At 45.5% G+C, this 20333-nt stretch overlaps 1 protein-coding gene across 4 annotated transcripts in view; it reads right to left on the reverse strand.

Moving 5' to 3' along the window:
- The window catches only part of LOC110502069 (interleukin-1 receptor accessory protein-like 1), a 397329-nt gene extending 378552 nt beyond the window's left edge, over positions 1-18777 (reverse strand). Inside the window, exon 1 of one of the 4 annotated variants that reach the window (XM_036958961.1) lies at positions 17811-18776. The gene's annotated coding sequence lies outside the window, so the exon portion shown is untranslated. Of the gene's footprint in view, positions 1-17810 lie in introns of all 4 variants that reach the window. The other 3 variants (XM_036958960.1, XM_036958963.1, XM_036958962.1) reach the window with 3 other exon arrangements.
- Positions 18778-20333: the final 1556 nt, after the last annotated feature.

The following is a 20333-nucleotide window of genomic DNA, read 5'->3' on the forward strand; positions in this document are numbered from 1 at the left end:
GGAGAGAGGGGGAGAGCGAGCGAGAGAGAGCGAGAGAGAGCGAGAGAGCGCGATAGAGAGCGAGAGAGAGCGCGATAGAGAGCGAGAGAGAGCGCGATAGAGAGTGAGAGAGAGCGCGATAGTGAGAGAGCGAGAGGGGGGAGAGAGAGCGATAGAGAGAGAGCGAGAGGGGGGAGAGAGCGATAGAGAGAGAGCGAGAGGGGGGAGAGAGAGAGCGAGAGAGGGGGAGAGAGAGAGAGCGAGAGAGGGAGAGAGAGAGAGCGAGAGAGGGAGAGAGAGAGAGCGAGAGAGGGAGAGAGAGAGAGCGAGAGAGGGGGAGAAAGAGAGCGAGAGCGGGGGAGAGAGACAGCGAGAGAGACAGCGAGAGCGGGGGAGAGAGACAGCGAGAGCGGGGGAGAGAGCGGGGGAGAGAGAGAGAGATGAGAGAGAGAGGGGGAGAGAGAGGGGGAGAGAGAGGGGGAGAGAGAGGGATGGAGAGAGAGAGAGAGAGAGAGAGAGAGAGCGAGAGAGAGAGAGAGAGAGAGAGAGGGGGAGAGAGAGGGGGAGAGAGAGAGCTAGAGAGAGAGCTAGAGAGAGAGCTAGAGAGAGAGCTAGAGAGAGAGCTAGAGAGAGCGAGAGAGAGGGGGGAGAGAAAGAGAGAGATAGGCGAGGAGAGAAAGAGAGGGGGGAGATGGACTAATGCAGAAATGTCAGCATTATTTACCACTAACACAAGCATCTCTCTCCCTTTCAAAAAAAAATGCTGACTGTGTGTCTGGAGTGTAGTCCTCCCAGTATGTGTGTTATTCCAGTGTGTCTGGAGTGTAGTCCTCCCAGTATGTGTGTTATTCCAGTGTGTCTGGAGTGTCGTCCTACCAGTATGTGTGTTATTCCAGTGTGTCTGGAGTGTAGTCCTACCAGTATGTGTGTTATTTCAGTGTGTCTGGAGTGTAGTCCTCCCAGTATGTGTGTTATTTCAGTGTGTCTGGAGTGTAGTCCTCCCAGTATGTGTGTTATTCCAGTGTGTCTGGAGTGTAGTCCTCCCAGTATGTGTGTTATTTCAGTGTGTCTGGAGTGTAGTCCTCCCAGTATGTGTGTTATTCCAGTGTGTCTGGAGTGTAGTCCTCCCAGTATGTGTGTTATTCCAGTGTGTCTGTGTATATTATTCCTCAGTACTGATGGGAGACGCTGATGATGTATAAAGCTGTATAAAGACCACAGGGGCAACGAGGCTAATGGTCCTGACCGTGGTTGACCGTGGGTGGTCTTAGTTAATATCCAGAGGGGGACCGCAGGTGGTCAGGGTTAACGAGGGCCGGGGCAGTGAGGTGAGGAAGGGATGCTACGTTTAATTCCCACCATACAACTCCCTGCTGACTGTGATTAATTACCCAGAGATTCACAGCCAACCCCCTCCTTACCCGCCCAAACACACACACTCAAACACACAGGGTTCTCCAGTTGTCTGTGTTCATTGTCTGGTGCCTGAGAATGACTAAGTGTAACCCTGCTCTCATGGTTACGGTCAATGTGGTCTTGAGTAAAGAAGCAGTGACTTCAGTCAAGGGGAAATATCATTACCACTCTTGGGTAAAGTATATCGGTAGAAATGTTACAAATAGGGAGGTTCAAGACCCTCGGAAGACAGCATAGTAAAATGGAGGGATGTATTGCAAGAGGAAATAGCAAAATGACATTATACTGGGAAAGATGTCTTAATCTGTGGACATCGGAGTGTTGTGAGTTAAGATCAGAATGAATGGTGGATTGGCCGCTGTGGGTGAAAATCCAGCTGTTGAAGAAAGAATAAATTAGGAATATATGTATAATTATTTCACTATAGATACCGTAGATGTGAGTGAAATAGCTTTAAACAGCAGTAGAAGTATTGTTGTCCGTTAGTTTGCGCAGATTAGTGTAGGGCCGGTATGGGCGGTAGGGTATGGGATTAGAAATGATGCAAATTGATAGAACCTAAAATATCTCTGCAATATTAAAGCTGATAAATAAGAAGCAGTGACCATGTCCTACCTCAACCATTAGCACACAACCTCAACACCCTGTGTTCCAAAACAAATGTATCATTGAAGCTACTTTTTCACACTGAACAACTATTGCCCTACTGTTGCCATTTTCAAGCACAACTGCTAAAGAATGCTTCTATGCATCTCTCAGTGAGCAGAAGGCGAAGCCACAGTCACAGTGAATTGAGCCCTAGGGTATTCATTGTCTCACAGTCAGAGGCAAAGTGCTTCAATCTGAGGAGACGCATGTTCAATCACAGGACATTTGTGTGTCACTTATCATGTCCAGCACCACACTGACATAACCCAGCATTAGTCAGGACTAACATGGGAAGAGCCTTCATTTTCAGTAGAGTGCGTGTGTGTGTGTGTCTGTGTGTGTGTGTGTGAGGGGTGATCCTGTTCCAATCCCTATCGTCTTCAGAACTGGTCTCCCACAGTATTGTAGGATGGCATGTCAGCTCACCCTGCTCTGCTTACTGTATCATCACCACTGTAATCCTCATCTACATAATGATTCCATGAAGACATAAGATCAACCACAGCCCACAACACACACAACCCTGCTAAACATTATAATCCCTCAAAGAGAGAGAGAGAGAGAGAGAGAGAGAAGTTTAAGCTTGGTCGTCAACCATCCAAACTGTCAGAGAGGATCTGTGTGTGTCCTGCAGTTGTGAGCCTATACTACCAAGAACAAAAAAGCCCACACAAGTCCCTGAAATAAAGAGCAATGCTAGGCTTAGTATTTCTTAGCGGGGATGGTGGCAATACCAGTCCCTATCTGGAAGAGCCATCGTCCCGACGATGGGTCCTAAATGAGGCCAATAATAGCCCTCTGCTCAGGTCCCTAGAGTCCTGCCTGTTTAAAAAGCCATTCTCCGCTTGACTGAGGGCAGCCTGGCAGATAACGGCAGGGCTGGCTGGAGCAGACTGGAGAGGGCAGGTTGAGGTGGGGGTATAGGAGATGGTGATAAGAGATTCATCTGTCTTATTCTTATTATTTTTTGTTTTGACCATTTCCCCCATCTTCTATTTCAATACAGATGTAGGCACTTCATTTTGTTATCTCTCTTGTTGCTGAGACTTTTCCTGCAGGAATTGCGGATGAGCTTTGTGATTTACATAAATTCACTGAAAACCTGCACTAACACACATATTAACAGTATTGAACTTCTTGTAGCCTACTTTTGGCCAGCTGATAGCCTAACCACCTATCAATCAATATAATGGACTAAACATTCAAATCAGGTTGCTGCAGGACTTCTTCGCTCTGACATAGGTTGAATTAAGATCCTACATCTGTAGGTACCATGGTTATGCATATCAGGCAACATTTTTTAAGTTATGAGCACACAGGCATCAACACACACACACACACACACACACACACACACACACACACACACACACACACACACACACTTACCAGAGCAAGGTCACTGCTAATATTGTTAAAGTATGGTTCTGTGCAAAAGGATTCTCTCCAGCTGCCCAAAAGGAGACCAGAGAAAGTGTTGGTTGCGGAATTCTCTCTGTCCAGTCAGAGCAGAGCAACGCTTTTAAAGAACAACCTCTGACCACTCAGAACAACACGTTTGTGTTCTGGAACAATAACTGGCCAACCAGAGAAGTCATGTTGTTTCATCTTTTAACTAACCAATAAGAACTCTCACTGCCCATATGCTCACCCCGCCCACTTCTCAGATTCCAGAAACACAGACACACATGAACGCACACAGGCACAAACACACACACACAAATAAAGAGCCTTATTGAATGGGAGGGTCCTAAGATAGAACACACAGTAGTCACTGGGGAGGGAGGGAAGAAGGGAGAGAGGTTTAATTTAACATGGCTTATCCTCATTAGCTCTCTCTCTCTCCCCAATGTCCCACCACATATCTCCCCATACCTCCATCCCTCCCTCAGTAGCCCCCTAATCCCAGTAACCCTGTTTCCATCTGTCTGTGCTCCTGAGACTCTTACTCCTCCAACCCCTCTTGTTTGTCTGAAACCAATGCCCATTCAACTAAGTCCCCAGACCAATCAAGCTCCAGCTCTGTAGCTCTCCATTCCCCACCTTCATGTCTACGGTACCTACCCCCTTATAGCCCCTTACTGCTGCCCTCCACAGCCATAGTGAAGCACAAAACAAAGCATCTCCCCAAATACACACAACCACACGCACACACACAATCCTGGGGAACATTGATTGTATTCTAGCATGTCTTTCTCTTGTCTACAGTACATTATCTCTGCCCTGGGTCTCAGAGAGAAGAATAGCCCCAGGTGGGGAGCAGGCCTCTCAGATGGTATCTTATTACAGGCTTTAGCTTCACAGAAACAGTATTAAGGGTGAGATGGGATGGTTTCTCCATAGCAGGATGGAGAAGCGAAGGGATAGAGTGGGGGTACTGAAAATGGTTATCCTTGTTGTTCATAAGATGTACAGTAGGCCTACCCTCATGCTCAGGCAAAACAACAGCAACCCATTTAAAGACACACGTACACAGGAATGAAAACAAAACTGCCTCTCACACTGAGTCTGCAGAATGAGCCACCTTTCTCTTTTCATTTATTCGTTTGTATTAGGATCCCCATTAACCGGCGCCAGTGGCAACAGCTAGTCTTACTGGGGTCCGACACATAACGAAACATACATTACAGACAAAACACTTTACAATTTACATTTAAAAACATGTAGTGTGTGTGTGTGTGTGTGTATCTATCAGTTACACAGTCAGTACATGTCAGTAAATACACACAAAAAGTAGGTCACATCTCTTCCAGGGTATCAGAGGACAGGTAGGGCTGGGAGAAGAGCAGGAGGATGGAGGGAAGGGAAGGGGGCTGGAGGGATAGGAAAGGGATGGAAAAGAGAGAGGGATGGATGGGGGGAGCTGCAGGGCTAGGAAGACAGCCAGAACATTGCCAGAGCCAAGAACAGGGCTGGGCCTGTGTTTGAGGAGGGCACACACACACACACACACTCACACAAACAGACACACACACACCACATGATGCAGGCACGCTGACTCAACCTGTGTGGTAGAGCAGAACACGAGAGACACAATCACTGAAGGTTCCATATGCACTTGGAGAGATTCCCATTCACAAATATCACATCTACACACAAACACAAATAAATAGATACTAGAGCCAAGAAAGCACTCAAATCTCACCTAGCTACATAATGGGGTTACACAAGCACACACAGACACAGTATGGTTGAAAGGTCTCCATAAAGATGCACTACTGACAGCCGTTTCAAAAGATCCATATCGAAGAAGATATCCTACATGATATGACGCCTGTCACTGAGGTGTATTGATGCACTATATAGACACACTACTGTTCACCAATCATAAAACACACTCTGATGAGGCAGCCATCAACTAACATCCAAGTGCCTTCTCTTAATAATATTGCACTGAGACAGACCAGCATCCAGGAAGACTCTCTGCCACCCCACATCAGAGGCTCATGCTGCACAGAGGCGCATCGTTTATGACGGTCCCCCTCTCCTGGGGGACTCATTTCCCCGTGACACGGACCACTGCAGCTGACAAAACAACGGAGCACATAGTTTCGCTTTAGGGAACGATGGCTGGAGATGAGAGTCAGACAGCTCTCTCTCTCCCCTGCTCTTTTTCGTAGAGCAGTGCTGCATATTTGAGTGGAGTTTTCACTGACAAGATGACAGCTCAGGGCAAGGAAAATCAAAAGCGATGAAAATGCAACCGATAATACCTTGTGCGTGCGTTTGTACATACATACATATATATATATATATATATATATATATATATATATATATATATATATATATATATATATATATATATATATATATATATATATATATATATATATATATATATGCCATTTAGCAGACGGTTTCATCCAAAGTGACTTACAGTCATGCACACATACATATGGGTGGTAAGAGGAATCAAACCCACAATTCTGCTGTAGCAAAGGCCATGCTCTTCCAACTGAGCTACTGAGCTACAGCTCCCCTGGGACTGTCTCCCCCGGGATTGTGTCTGAAAGTGTGTCTATGTGTGAGTTTGTGTGTGTGTGGCGACAATATGCATATGTGCGTGTTCAGTTGGTGTGAGCGTATGTAGTGTGACTTTGTGTGTGTGTTGGGGTGTAGTATGTGTGAGTGTGTGGGTAGAGTCCAGTGAGTGTGTGGGTAGAGTCCAGTGAGTGTGTGGGTAGAGTCCAGTGACTGTGTGGGTAGAGTCCAGTGAGTGTGTGGGTAGAGTCCAGTGAGTGTGAGGGTAGAGTCCAGTGAGTGTGAGGGTAGAGTCCAGTGAGTGTGAGGGTAGAGTCCAGTGAGTGTGAGGGTAGAGTCCAGTGAGTGTGAGGGTAGAGTCCAGTGAGTGTGAGGGTAGAGTCCAGTGAGTGTGAGGGTAGAGTCCAGTGAGTGTGAGGGTAGAGTCCAGTGAGTGTGAGGGTAGAGTCCAGTGAGTGTGAGGGTAGAGTCCAGTGAGTGTGTAGGTAGAGTCCAGTGAGTGTGTGGGTAGAGTTAACACCTCCCTCTGAAACTGGATCCTGGAGTTCTTGACGGGCCGCCCCCAGTTGGTAAGGGTAGGCAACAACACATCTACCATGCTGACCCTCAACACGGGGGCCTCTCAGGGGTATGTGCTTAGTCCCCTCCTGTAGTCCCTGTTCACCCCCGACTGTGTGGTTCCAACACCATCCTTAAGTTTACCGACAACACAACAGCGGTAGGCCTGATTACCGATGACGATGAGTATGGTGCAAGGACAACAACCCCTCCCTCAACCTCGGCATGACAAAGGATCTGATCGTGGCTACAGGAAAGGGAGGGCCGAGCACACCCCCATTCACATCAATGGGGCTGTAGTGGAGCGAGTCGAGAACTTCAAGTTCCTCAGTGTCCACATCACTAAGGATCTATGATGGTTCAAACGCACCAACACAGTTGAGAAGAGGGCACAACAACGCCTCTCCCCCTCAGGAGATCTTCAGAAAGTTCTACAGCTGCACCATTGAGAGCATCTTGACTGGCTGCATCATCGCCTGGTATGGCAACTGCTTGCCATCTGACCGCAAGGTGCAACAGAGGGTAGTGCATACGGCCAAGTACATCACTGGGGCTGAGCTCCCTGCCATACAGGACCTCTATACCATGCGGTGTCAGTGGAAGGCCCTAAAATTGTCAAAGATTCCAGCCATCAACAACCCATAGTGACAGTTGGGGAAATGATTCCATTACAACTGGTATGGTGTTGAGTCTGTGTGTTATGACAAGGCTAGCGGCATCTGGCAGGCACAGCATAGAGAAACCTAATGAGGATAACAGTGGAGATGTGATAGGGGCCGGGTTGTTTTGGAGCAGAGACGTGATCATGGGAGAAATAACACACATAAAGTCGACACATTCTCTCCCCTGATAGGAGCAGCAGTCACCCTCACTTAGCTGAGCTCCGGGGAGGGTTGAAACCACCGCTCCTCCTGCCAGATAAGCACTTGACATTCTCTTAGCGTTAGCATCAGCCCTGTGTGTGTGTGTGTGTGAGGGAGAGAGAGAGAGAGCTGTAGCCAGTAGAGCTAATAAAAGGCCTTCTTTATGTGTTGCTATGAAACTGGCAAATGAAAACAAGCTCTAATACCACCATTCTCTTTCATCCCCTATCTATCTATACAGTATCTCCTCTCCTCCCCTATCTATCTATACAGTATCTCCTCTCCTCCCCTATCTATCTATACAGTATCTCATCTCATGCCCTATCTATCTATACAGTATCTCATATCTACATAATCTCCTCTCATCCCCTATCTATCTATACAGTATCTCCTCTCATCCCCTATCTATCTATACAGTATCTCATATCTACATAATCTCCTCTCATCCCCTATCTATCTATACAGTATCTCCTCTCATCCCCTATCTATCTATACAGTATCTCCTCTCATCCCCTATCTATATATACAGTATCTCCTCTCATCCCCTATCTATCTATACAGCATCTCCTCTCATCCCCTATCTATCTATACAGTATCTCCTCTCATCCCCTATCTATCTATACAGTATCTCATATCTACATAATCTCCTCTCATCCCCTATCTGTCTATACAGTATATCCTCTCATCCCCTATCTATCTATACAGTATCTCCTCTCATCCCCTATCTATCTATACAGTATCTCCTCTCATCCCCTATCTATCTATACAGTATCTCCTCTCATCCCCTATCTATCTATACAGTATCTCATATCTACAGTATATCCTCTCATCCCCTATCTATCTATACAGTATCTCCTCTCATCCCCTATCTATCTATACAGTATCTCATATCTACATATCTACAGTATCTCCATCTATACAGTATCTCATCTCATCCCCTATCTATCTATACAGTATCTCCTCTCATCCCCTATCTATATATACAGTATCTCCTCTCTATCTATACAGTATCTCATATCTACATAATCTCCTCTCATCCCCTATCTATCTATACAGTATATCCTCTCATCCCCCATCTATCTATACAGTATCTCAAATCTACATATCTACAGTATCTCCTCTCATCCCCTATCTATCTATACAGTATCTCCTCTCATCCCCTATCTATACAGTATCTCAAATCTACATATCTACAGTATCTCCTCTCATCCCCTATCTATCTATACAGTATCTCATCTCATCCCCTATCTATACAGTATCTCATATCTACAGTATCTCCTCTCATCCCCTATCTATCTATACAGTATCTCCTCTCATCCCCTATCTATACAGTATCTCCTCTCATCCCCTATCTATGCAGTATCTCCTCTCTATCTATACAGTATCTCCTCTCATCCCCTATCTATACAGTATCTCATATCTACATAATCTCCTCTCATCCCCTATCCATCTATACAGTATCTGCTCTCATCCCCTATCTATCTATACAGTATCTCCTCTCATCCCCTATCTACATAGTATCTCCTCTTCTCTCTCTCACCCCTTCTCCTCACAACCTACTGCCTTCTCCTCACCGCTGTACCCACTCATTGACTCCTAAACCCTCTCCTCATCCTCCTCTAACCCGTACCAACTGTAATTTCCTTATTCCCTCTTCTCACCCTTAACCTCTACTACCTAACTGTGGGTTAGTGGAAAAAACTACACTGGAGTGAATGTGTTTGGGTTTGAGGCTGACTGACTGGTTGAGGCTTAGTTTGATTGGCCTGGCTTTGATTTGTTTAATATGCTGACAGCTGTCAGCAAGACTATCACACACAGAGAGAGAGAGAGAGAGCGACAGAAACCCCTTTGTGCTATATTAGCTGCAAAATATGTAGCTTCCTGCCATATCCGTAGGGACAGCCAGTGGAACGACTAACTACAACAATAGCTTTGCTATCTTTTATTGTCCTCATTCATTTCTTACTGTCGTGTCCTGTTAATTGTTACTACTCATTGAGTATTATTATTTTTCTTATTATTATCTGTCATTGATTTGATGTGTGTATATGTTTTCTTTGGCAATGTATGTGTGTAACACATTCCATGCCAATAAAGCCATCTGAGAGAGAGATAGAGAGAGAGATATTTGAGAGAGGGATATTTGAGAGAGAGAGAGCGAGATATCTGAGAGAGAGAGCGAGATATCTGAGATAGAGATATCTGAGAGAGAGAGCAAGATATCGGAGATAGAGATATCTGAGAGAGAGATAGAGATATCTGAGAGAGAGAGAGAGAGAGAGAGTGTGTGTGTGTGTGTGTGTGTGTGTGTGTGTGTGTGTGTGTATGTGTGTGTGTGTGTTAAAGAGAAAGTAGAAAATGGTAGCAGAAAGAGAGAGTGGGAGGCTGGATACAGGGGAAGAGATGTCTCCCTCTGTGTGTCTGAGAGTGACATTGTCAGCTGGGTTATCGGGGGGGGGGGGGGGGGGGGGTATCAGTAGAGCTGGGCTCAGCCATCAGTATTCACACCAGAACATCTGAGGAGCTAGAGAGAGATGGGGAGGAGTGGGAAAGACAGACAGAGAGATCGAGAGAGAGCAAGACAGAGAGAATGAGAGAAAGAGAGAGAGAGAGAAGAGAGATGAGAGAGGAGCTGTGGGGGAGAGAGCACAAAGAGATGAGAGATGAGGAGTGGGGGAAAGAGTGCAAAGGAATGAAAGAGGACGAGTGGGGTAGAGGGCACAAAGGAATGAGAGAGGACGAGTGGGGTAGAAGGCACAAAGGAAAAAGAGGGGACGATTGGGAAAGAGAGAGGAGGATTGGGGGAGAGGGAGCGCTAAGGAAAGAGAGAGGAGGATTGGGGTAGAGGGAGCGCAAAGGAAAGAGAGAGGAGGATTGGGGGAGAGGGAGCACAAAGGAAAGAGAGCGGAGGATTGGGGGAGAGAGAGAGAGGAGGGTTGAGGGAGAGGGAGCGCAAAGGAAAGAGAGGAGGATTGGGGGAGAGAGAGAGAGGAGGGTTGAGGGAGAGGGAGCGCTAAGGAAAGAGAGAGGAGGCTTGGGGGAGAGAGAGAGAGGAGGGTTGAGGGAGAGGGAGCGCTAAGGAAAGAGAGAGGAGGATTGGGGGAGAGTGAGCGCAAAGGAAAGAGAGAGGAGGATTGGGGGAGAGGGAGCGCTAAGGAAAGAGAGAGGAGGATTGGGGGAGAGAGAGAGAGGAGGGTTGAGGGAGAGGGAGCGCTAAGGAAAGAGAGAGGAGGCTTGGGGGAGAGAGAGAGAGGAGGGTTGAGGGAGAGGGAGCGCTAAGGAAAGAGAGAGGAGGATTGGGGGAGAGGGAGCGCAAAGGAAAGAGAGAGGAGGATTGGGGGAGAGGGAGCGCAAAGGAAAGAGAGCGGAGGATTGGGGGAGAGAGAGAGAGGAGGGTTGAGGGAGAGGGAGTGCAAAGGAAAGAGAGAGGAGGATTGGGGGAGAGAGAGAGAGGAGGGTTGAGGGAGAGGGAGCGCTAAGGAAAGAGAGAGGAGAGAGCAAAGAGATGAGAGAAGGGAGCCATACAGGGAGAGAGAGCAAGATTGACAGAGAGAAGAGAAGGGGAGGGAGAAAGAGGGGAAGAGGAATGGGAAATGAGCAAAGAGCCGAGAGAAGATGGGAGAATGGAGGACAGAAAAATACCATACAAATGATGTAACAATATATCATTATGTGGCAGAAGTGTCAGCTTGAATAGAACAGACACCATTGGAGACACTCAAAAGGATGTGTTCCTCCATGTTTTAAGTATACTCTCAGTCTCCTAACTACAGTTACTACATGCCAGACAGAGCCCCAATCTACAAGGTGAACCAGGATTTATCTGTCTTGCTCCAGTCAATCAAACAGTGTTCTCACCTTCTGGCCTATTGTACTTTTATTGACAATCAATATGATGAGGAGGAGATGGTCATTTGAAGCACGGCTTCTAGAGGAAGTAAATACCAATTGTGCAATGATGGACAATATTGAGACCATAGGGGTTGGGGTGAAGGCACACACACTGCCGGAGGTTATGGAGTCTCTGTCTCTCTCTCTCGATTTAATGAAGCTGCCAGTTGAGGACTTGTGAGGCGTCTGTTTCTCAAACTACACACTAATGTACTTGTCCTCTTGCACAGTTGTGCACCGGGGCCTCCCACTCCTCTTTCTATTCTGGTTAGAGACAGTTTGCGCTGTTCTGTGAAGGGAGTAGTACACAGCGTTGTACAAGATCTTCAGTTTCTGTCTAATTCAGTATCGGTCTAATTCTGCTCTGCATGCATTATTTGGTGTATTACTTTGTACATGGAGGATCATTTTGCAGAATTCTGCATGCAGTGTCTTATTTTTTGTCACATTTTGTGAATTCTTGGTTGGTGAGCGGACCCCAGACCTCACAACCATAAAGGGCAATGGGTTCTATAACTGATTCAAGTATTTTTTATCCAGATCCTAATTGGTATGTCGAATTTTATCTTCCTTTTGATGGCATAGAAGGTTCTCTCTCTCTCTCTCAGCTTTGACCTTTAATCCATCTGTGCAGAAAACCCTACTGTGATGATCTGAGGGCTCATCAGAGATTATAGAGCCATGACAGATGACATAATATCACCCCTAACATGCCCTCCACAGTCACCTCTGTGTGTGTGAGTGTGATTTAAACATAGTCCTCGTCATGCCCTCCTATGACCACCCAGCATCTCCCTCACATCAGAATAATTATTTCTAAACAAAACGCATTTAATCGACTGAGCGCCTCCTTGGCAGTTTCCGTCTGGTGAGTGCTGTGTGACAGCTTCTCCTAAATTACAAATATCAATCTTCCACAGCAGGAGCAGAGCTGGCAAGCTCCTCACAGGGGTCCCCGGGTGCCCCGTGAAAATGCTACCCATCAAAACAATGGCATCAAAACGTGCCAAATGTAACACTCACATCAAAAACGTCAACAGCAACATCAACACATGAAACCGCCCCTGTCATCAAAGTGTGCGAGTTCCAGTGAAGAGAGAACGAGGCTCCTGAGAGGTTTTCCTCTCTTTCGAGCTAGGTGTCAACGGCTGAGGTAAAACTGGATGTTGACGCTATTAGCTTTTAGGTAGCTAAAGGCCTAAACAATTCCTTGGAACATGTTGACCATCTGTGTGGCTTTAGCAGGCGTGGCGCAGCCTGGGGGAAGGAACAGTGAGCAGACAGATAGACATTAACACCAATCTGCTCTGTAGTCTAACCAGGCCTTTCCATGAGCGTGTTCCCCTTGTTACCGAGCCCTGTTCCTGCAGCACTGCTTTTCCGGACACACCAAGTTACTGATACATTTCACCACCTCAGTGGTCCCCAGCAATACCTGGGTGTTTAAATGCTACAGGACCACTTCATGATGACCGATAAATGGCTTTTAACAGCCCCCAGTACACACAGAAAGGCAGCCGTATAAAGCAATCAACCGCTAATGCAGGGAAGGGGATGTTGGAAAATGAATTAACAGGAAAAGGCTGTACTTGGCCCCACGGGAGAGATGGTGCTTCATTAGGACACTGGCGGGAGGCTGGAGGAAATGTGCATTGGCTCACCTAGGTCTACAGGAGAGGAGAGTTGCTACACAAAGTGAAGGCCTATGAAATAACAGACACAGGTTTATCCTGATATTACTTCAAAAATCATTTATATTGTCTAAGTTGGCAAGTATTCATTTTGAAAAAACCTCAATACACTTTACAGATATTATTATGCCTGCTGTAAGCCACACCACAGAAAGTGACACATGTGTGGTGTAGGCTAGCTCTGCAATTCATGATTGGCTGAGTGTGTCTTTCCATTGGTGCGTTGCTGTGTGACCTGTTGTTACCTGCTGTATCACTATGCCTTTGAGAGCGCGAGCCAACAAGACGGAGCTGTCCATTTCAGCACCACGTTACAGCAACGCAAGCCACTGACAAACTACACAGCATTTGCACCTTGGAATTCGATTAAGCTATATTACTGCATTATGAATATTCATACACAGGCGAGAGAGAGAGAGACAGAGAGAGAGCCTCTGGCACATTAAGATGAACGGGTGGGTATAGCTGGCCACCATACTCACTAGAAGCACTGTCTGATCTTCTTAACATTCTCTGGCTTTTTCGGAATGGGATTCATCACGACTGGCAGTCTGAGAGCATCCTAAATATTATTGGAAAAGTAAGACGTAGCCTAGGCTATACTTGAATACATTTAGAGTTCTAACATGCTGAACCCTTTCTTGTAATACTGATTATGTTGTGTTTAAAGTCCTCACCACATGGTATATCATGTTCATTTTATTCACTGCACTCCTCCTCAAAGAGCGCTCTCGCGACATGAACCAACCAAATTAACATCAAAACAAACATGAATACAGCGATACCTCCTGGGGTTTGTGTCTGAGGAGTGTTAGGCCTGGCGAGTCTCGGTAGACTACACTGTAAAACCATGAAACATGTGACATGTTTATAACAAAAACGTCAGTGTTTTAAACTGAAAAATGTAGATTTGCCAATAAGTGTCCTCATCATAAACACAGGCATTTAGAATGAAAGATTATACATGATAGTCCGTTTCCAGCAGAAGAACATCTCCTAAGAACATCCCCTAACAACACAGTTGTTTTCTTTCCTATCATCCCGTTTTAGAGTGCATTTAGTAATTAGACACTGATGTGATTTTCCATGCTTTTTTTATTCAGATCGGTGTTAGAAATGCCTGACACTTTACCTTGGGCCTGGCTCCACGATGGTGCCAAAAGGAGCTAGCCCCCTCAGTTGAAACTTCTACATTAAATTGTTTGGGCACTACTACACATATCAGTTATATTGCTTGGGCACTACTACACATATCAGTTAAATTGCTTGGGCACTACTACACATATCAGTTAAATTGCTTGGGCACTACTACACATATCAGTTAAATTGCATGGGCACTACTACACATATCAGTTAAATTGCTTGGGCACTACTACCACATATCAGTTAAATTGCTTGGGCACTACTACACATATCAGTTAAATTGCTTGGGCACTACTACACATATCAGTTAAATTGCTTGGGCACTACTACACATATCAGTTAAATTGCTTGGGCACTACTACACATATCAGTTAAATTGCTTGGGCACTACTACCACATATCAGTTAAATTGCTTGGGCACTACTACACATATCAGTTAAATTGCTTGGGCACTACTACACATATCAGTTAAATTGCTTGGGCACTACTACACATATCAGTTAAATTGCTTGGGCACTACTACACATATCAGTTAAATTGTTTGGGCACTACTACACATATCAGTTAAATTGCTTGGGCACTACTACACATATCAGTTAAATTGCTTGGGCACTACTACCACATATCAGTTAAATTGGTACAGCATTTTCAGTAACAGGTGCAAAAAATATTGCCACTAACAAGGCACGCAGCAAAATGTGTTAATGAGCCACAACAATACCATGCACACACAAAATGTTTTTGGCTCGCCAAAATTACAGTACAGTATTTTGTAGGGATGGTACTGAATTACAGTAAATTACTGTAGATTTACAGAAAAAGGTTTTTAGATTCCAAAAATACACTATGTTACTGATTTACAGTAAATTACTGCCAACACACCAGTCAGTATGGTACTGTACTCTGAGGGGTACAGCATTCTCACTAATGGGTGCAACAAATATGTCTTACAAGGCACACCTCTAAATATGTTAATGAGCCAGATTATTTCACTGCCCACAACCTTTCCCATAATGCACCATAACTCACAGTATGCTGCTGTAAATATACAGCGAAACAGGTAATACAGTGCTTTACTGTACAGCAATTGTTGTAATTTTATAGTGGTGTAGCAGAATGCTATTGAGCCCCCATAATGCATTGCTCTTTACAGTACTGAAACACAGAAAAATTTGACAGATATTTCACCGGATGTACAAATGTGATGCAGCTGCTGGGCGTTTCCACTCGCTACCAAATATGGTAGTGAGTAGGAAGCCCAGTTGCCGGCAGTGGGAGAAGATGGAACCAGATGGATTTTGACGAATTTTCTCATCGTGGAACATTTGATCTCAATACAATTTTCTGTTCTCAAAACTAGAATATGTTGCGAATAGAGTTGACTAAGTTTTGTACACTTAACTCTTTGCCAAAGTTTTTTTATAATTGTGTTTTTTAGAAGGATTGCAAAAGGAAAATTGAGTTATTGCACACGCGCACTCTACAGAGTAGGCGTTCCCTAACGGAAATATGTTACACGCATGCTAGAACGTGCCAATAGAATCTCGCTAGCTTGTGCTTGGTTCTGCCCACCTTCATGCTTGCTTTGCCCACTGTGACTCATTTGTACGCATTTGAAACACGGGCTGTGGTCTATCTTGGTTTAGTTGTAAAAATCTTTGACTGAACTGTAATATAGAATTAGAGTAGCTAACTGTTAAAGTGTTGCTGTACATTTACAGCACTTTGTTAGAGTGATACGCTGAATAAATGTGTTAATGTGTTTAAAAAGTGTTAAAGCGAATAAACATGTTATTGTGTTTACCATCTAAACACTGTGACACTTTTTCATTGAAATTCTAAATGTCTTGATGCATTTAAAATATGTTAGAGAAGTATTTAGTTGTGTGTTCAAATCCTAAACACTTGGTTTTACAATGTATTCATTGGGTATTCAGTCATGAGGCTCCCTATTCATTCTAATTGAGACGCAGTTCCCGAAATAGGATCATCGTCAATCAACCACCCTAATCTCTGCGTCATACGTCTCCTGTCCGAACAGTCCCCCCCCCCCGGGGTTGCGCTGTTTTTCCCCAGCCGCAAGTTTAACCACACTGCGATTAGCCACGGTGAGACTCGCTGTAGGAAGCAGGTTGGGAAACAACAGAGCGGCGTGTACACGGACTTCTCTTCGTGTCGGCCTGCTGTACACAACCACCATATAGGCTTCTTTTTTTTGACAGCAGCAGAGAGCAGAAAACTCACCCAATCTTAAAAATTCCCGACCACAGAATCACCCCCACACCGGTCATGAACTAACCTCCAACCGGAACTTTAGCATTGTGTGTCATCCCACTGGGCACACACTGGTTGAATCAACATGGGGTCTACGTCATTTCAATTAAATTACGTTGAACCAACGTAGAATGGACGTTGAATTGACGTCTGTGCCCAGTGGGATGCATCGCGTCACCTCAGTAAAATATCACATTTTAATACTTGATTGCCTATTCACCCGGTAAACTGCATATTGCCATCCAATTAAAATGCGTAAGTAACCTGGCCCATGCGTTTTTATTGCCAGTAAACGGCGAAACAACTGTAGTCTCTCTCTCTCTCTCTCTCTCTCTCTCTCTCTCTCTCTCTCTCTCTCTCTCTCTCTCTCTCTCTCTCTCTCCCCCCCCCCCTCCACACATACACACACGCGCACACACGTTTACACGCACGCAGAAATACTTAGCATGCACGCGCGGGTACACACTGAAACAGACAAGCTCACACAGAGAGAGGTGGAGAGAGATAGAGAGGTGGAGAGAGATAGAGAGGTAGAGAGAGAGAGAGACTAAATGCCACTGACAAAAGTTGTTATTGCTCTTGTGAAACAAACACACAAACAAAAGCTTGTAATCGCCTGAAACATGCCCCATTTGTATACAGTACCCAAAGCCAGGATTCAGCATATGGCTTACCTACAGGGGAAAAGCTGCCGCTTCGTTTACACCTTTATCTAAATCCTCTCGCTGAGCTTCCCTAAGCCGGCGGGCCAATATGTGAGACTGCACTGCAGTGGATCTCTATAGGTCCTTTAACATCCCCACACTGGAGCTCTTCTTTCTATAAGCCATAGCAACCTACCAATCACATACACGATGCCATGCATTGTATAATAGCTTTTCTAAGAAAACAACACACGTGAAATCACGTTAGTCACCAGAAAAAGCCTCAGCCTATTCCACAGTCTGTCTGTCTGAATATCTGTCTGTTCGTTCTGAACAACCCAGTTCACCCCATTTACCCGTGTAGCCTGCTAATTACAGAGTCTGTGCTGCAACAGCGGCAGGTGCTTAACTTCACACAGCCATTCCCCGGTCCGTCACAGTCACGACCGTCACAGACCGCCGTGCGCGTCTATATGGATAAATATATTACGCCTCATACACTGTGATTGACTGAAATGCTTTCAGAATCAGAATAACTGCTGCAACTTCATATATAATTCCCCCGTCCATCGGAAACTAGACTCAATGACAGACCCGATCAATGTGTTGCAGCGATCAAAGAAGTAGAATTGTAATTAAGGGCCAACCAACTTTATCAAACTGCCAGGAGCGGTATAGGCTGTGACAAGAGACAGAGCAAATGGGAATTGGTTTACCTTCAAATCGCTTTACAAAATGATCCACGAGCGTCCGTCAGTCAGTGGGGGAAGCTTTGGACATCACAGCGACGGGGATCAGCCAGAGAGAACATGTTTCCATGGAGTGTCAGGGTGCCACAGAAGAACTGTATTTCAAGCAGATCACCCATTCGGACGATAGCCGCGGCGGTTTAAACGGCAGTTTAATCCAAAGAGAAAGATGTGGATCTTGTTTCTGTTCTCAGATGGATGAAAAAGTGCCAAGCTCACTCAATAAACAGACGTGCATTTAGGTGAGAGACTTAGAGATCGAAGAAAATGGGGTTTCTATAGTTTAAAAAAACAACGAAATGATTATGACCAACTACAAAATAAAAGGCAACAAATATGGCATTTACAAAACGAACGGGGGGCAATGGAAGAGCGTAGCATACTGAACTCCCCCCGAAATCTGCCTGCTCGCTTTGCGCCAAGAGGTTCGATCAGGAATTCTCTGGAGTGTGCCCAACCATCCCAAACGCAGGACTGTGCACTCCGCTAAACCGCACCACGCCACAGACTGGAAAATAAATGTATGGATATAATCGCAAGTATCCTGTATTGCCAGATCCTATGGGGGGGTTTCCTCCACAGCCCCGCTATGTGGATGCGATGCTCATAGCCTGCGCTCCTGAGAGGGAAATCTCCCCGGTCCTAGTGCCTTTTTCACGCCTTGTGCCTCCCGTTCAACAAGCGCCTCCGTAACACCTGCATTCTGTCTTAACTAAAGGCCTACTCACGGATTTGAAGGGGTAAATTATTTTAAGAAGAAGATGAAACAATCCGTGGGCAGGCTTGTAATTTTAAAGCCCAAAGCCAATGTGTTATAATTACACTCGATAGCGCAAGAGGGCCACGTGGTGTGCCATCCACCTGCGGTGAGAGAGAGAGAGAGTGAGATCGAGAGACGGAGAGAGAGTGAGATACTATTTTACTAGAGGCGTGAGTTCCTTCCTTCTGCCCGCCACCAGACCTCTGTGCGCGTGAAACAGGATGGGGGAGAGGGCAGCTTGCCATCACACAAATGCAGTAGAAAGGAGTTTGGCGCCTACATCCCTTTCTCTCGCTCCATGGCCAGTAAATTAAATGGATCCTATCCAAACTGTAAAAGCATAGAATATATTATTATATTATATTATTCATACTAGCCTATGGTCAATTAATATGACCTTGTATGGTACGTTTTTGTAATGGGAAAATATATTTGTCAACTGACATGTATCATCCAGTGATAAATACAGTGTATTCCTCAGGACTATACCCTGTCAAGGCAGTGGTTGAATCACGGTCTGTGAGTTGAATATTGATGAGGGGCTAGGAGAAAAAGAAAGGCTACCATAGAGGAGATCTCAAGCACCCATACATGCACTCACACATGCACAATCGTGGTGAAATTGGAAAAGTGCTTACAACAAGACCATCCAGTAAAATGTTAACAGGCCCACCTCTCCAGGAGTTCAAAGGTAAAGGCTGACTTGTGTAAAGCATCTATAGCCTCAGGCTCATGCTCACAGCCAAAAAGTCCACCTCCACAGTTGTTCCTGTTGGAGTTTGAGTAGGTACCTTACAGGGCCTATAGGCATTCATCATAGATATACAGTATGGGCTTCCTCCTCTTCACTTCCCTCTTATGATGAAACTATTCACTTCACAGTGCTGCTCACAGCCGGTCTATTTTCTCTCGTGTGTGTCAAGCTGATGCTCAGAAAGCCTCAAGTCCTAGGTACTACTCATTCACCACTAGCAGCTGCCTCCTACATTTTACCTGCTATACCTCCTACCTCCTATATGTTCTACTTCCTAAAACAATATTAGTATCCCCTTTCTTCCTATCACTCCCTCTCTCACACACATCTGCACGCGCGCACACACATACACACACACACACACACACACACACACACACACACACACACACACACACACACACACACACACACACAAAGGCAGAGCTCGTCCCTCCATTCCCGCCTATCTCCTATACCTCCAAACTCCTACACCTCCTACCGCCTATATCCCGATACCTCCTACCTTCAATACCTCCTACTTCCTATACCTCCTGCCTTCCATACCGCCAACCTCCTACACGGCCTACCTCCTATACCCTGATCCGTCTATACCTTGTACCTGTACCTCCAACACCTCCTATACCTCTACCTCCTACTTCTTACCTCCTATACCTCCAACCTCATATACCTCCTACTTCCTATACCCTGTACCTCCTATACATCCTACCTATCTCCTATACCTTCTATCTCCTATACCTTCTACCTCCTATCCCTCCTACCTCCTATACCTCCTACCTCCTATAACTCCTATACCTCTTACCTCATACCTCCTATACCTCCTACCTCCTATGCCTCCTTCCTCTTACCTCATATACCTCCTACCTACAATACATCCTATCTCCTATAACTGCTATACCTCCTACCTCCTATACCTCCTACCTCCTTCCTCCTATACCTCCTACCTCCTATACCACCTACAGTTGAAGTCGGAAGT

This window comes from Oncorhynchus mykiss, chromosome 22 (genome assembly GCF_013265735.2).
Source record: "Oncorhynchus mykiss isolate Arlee chromosome 22, USDA_OmykA_1.1, whole genome shotgun sequence".
NCBI lineage: Eukaryota > Metazoa > Chordata > Actinopteri > Salmoniformes > Salmonidae > Oncorhynchus > Oncorhynchus mykiss.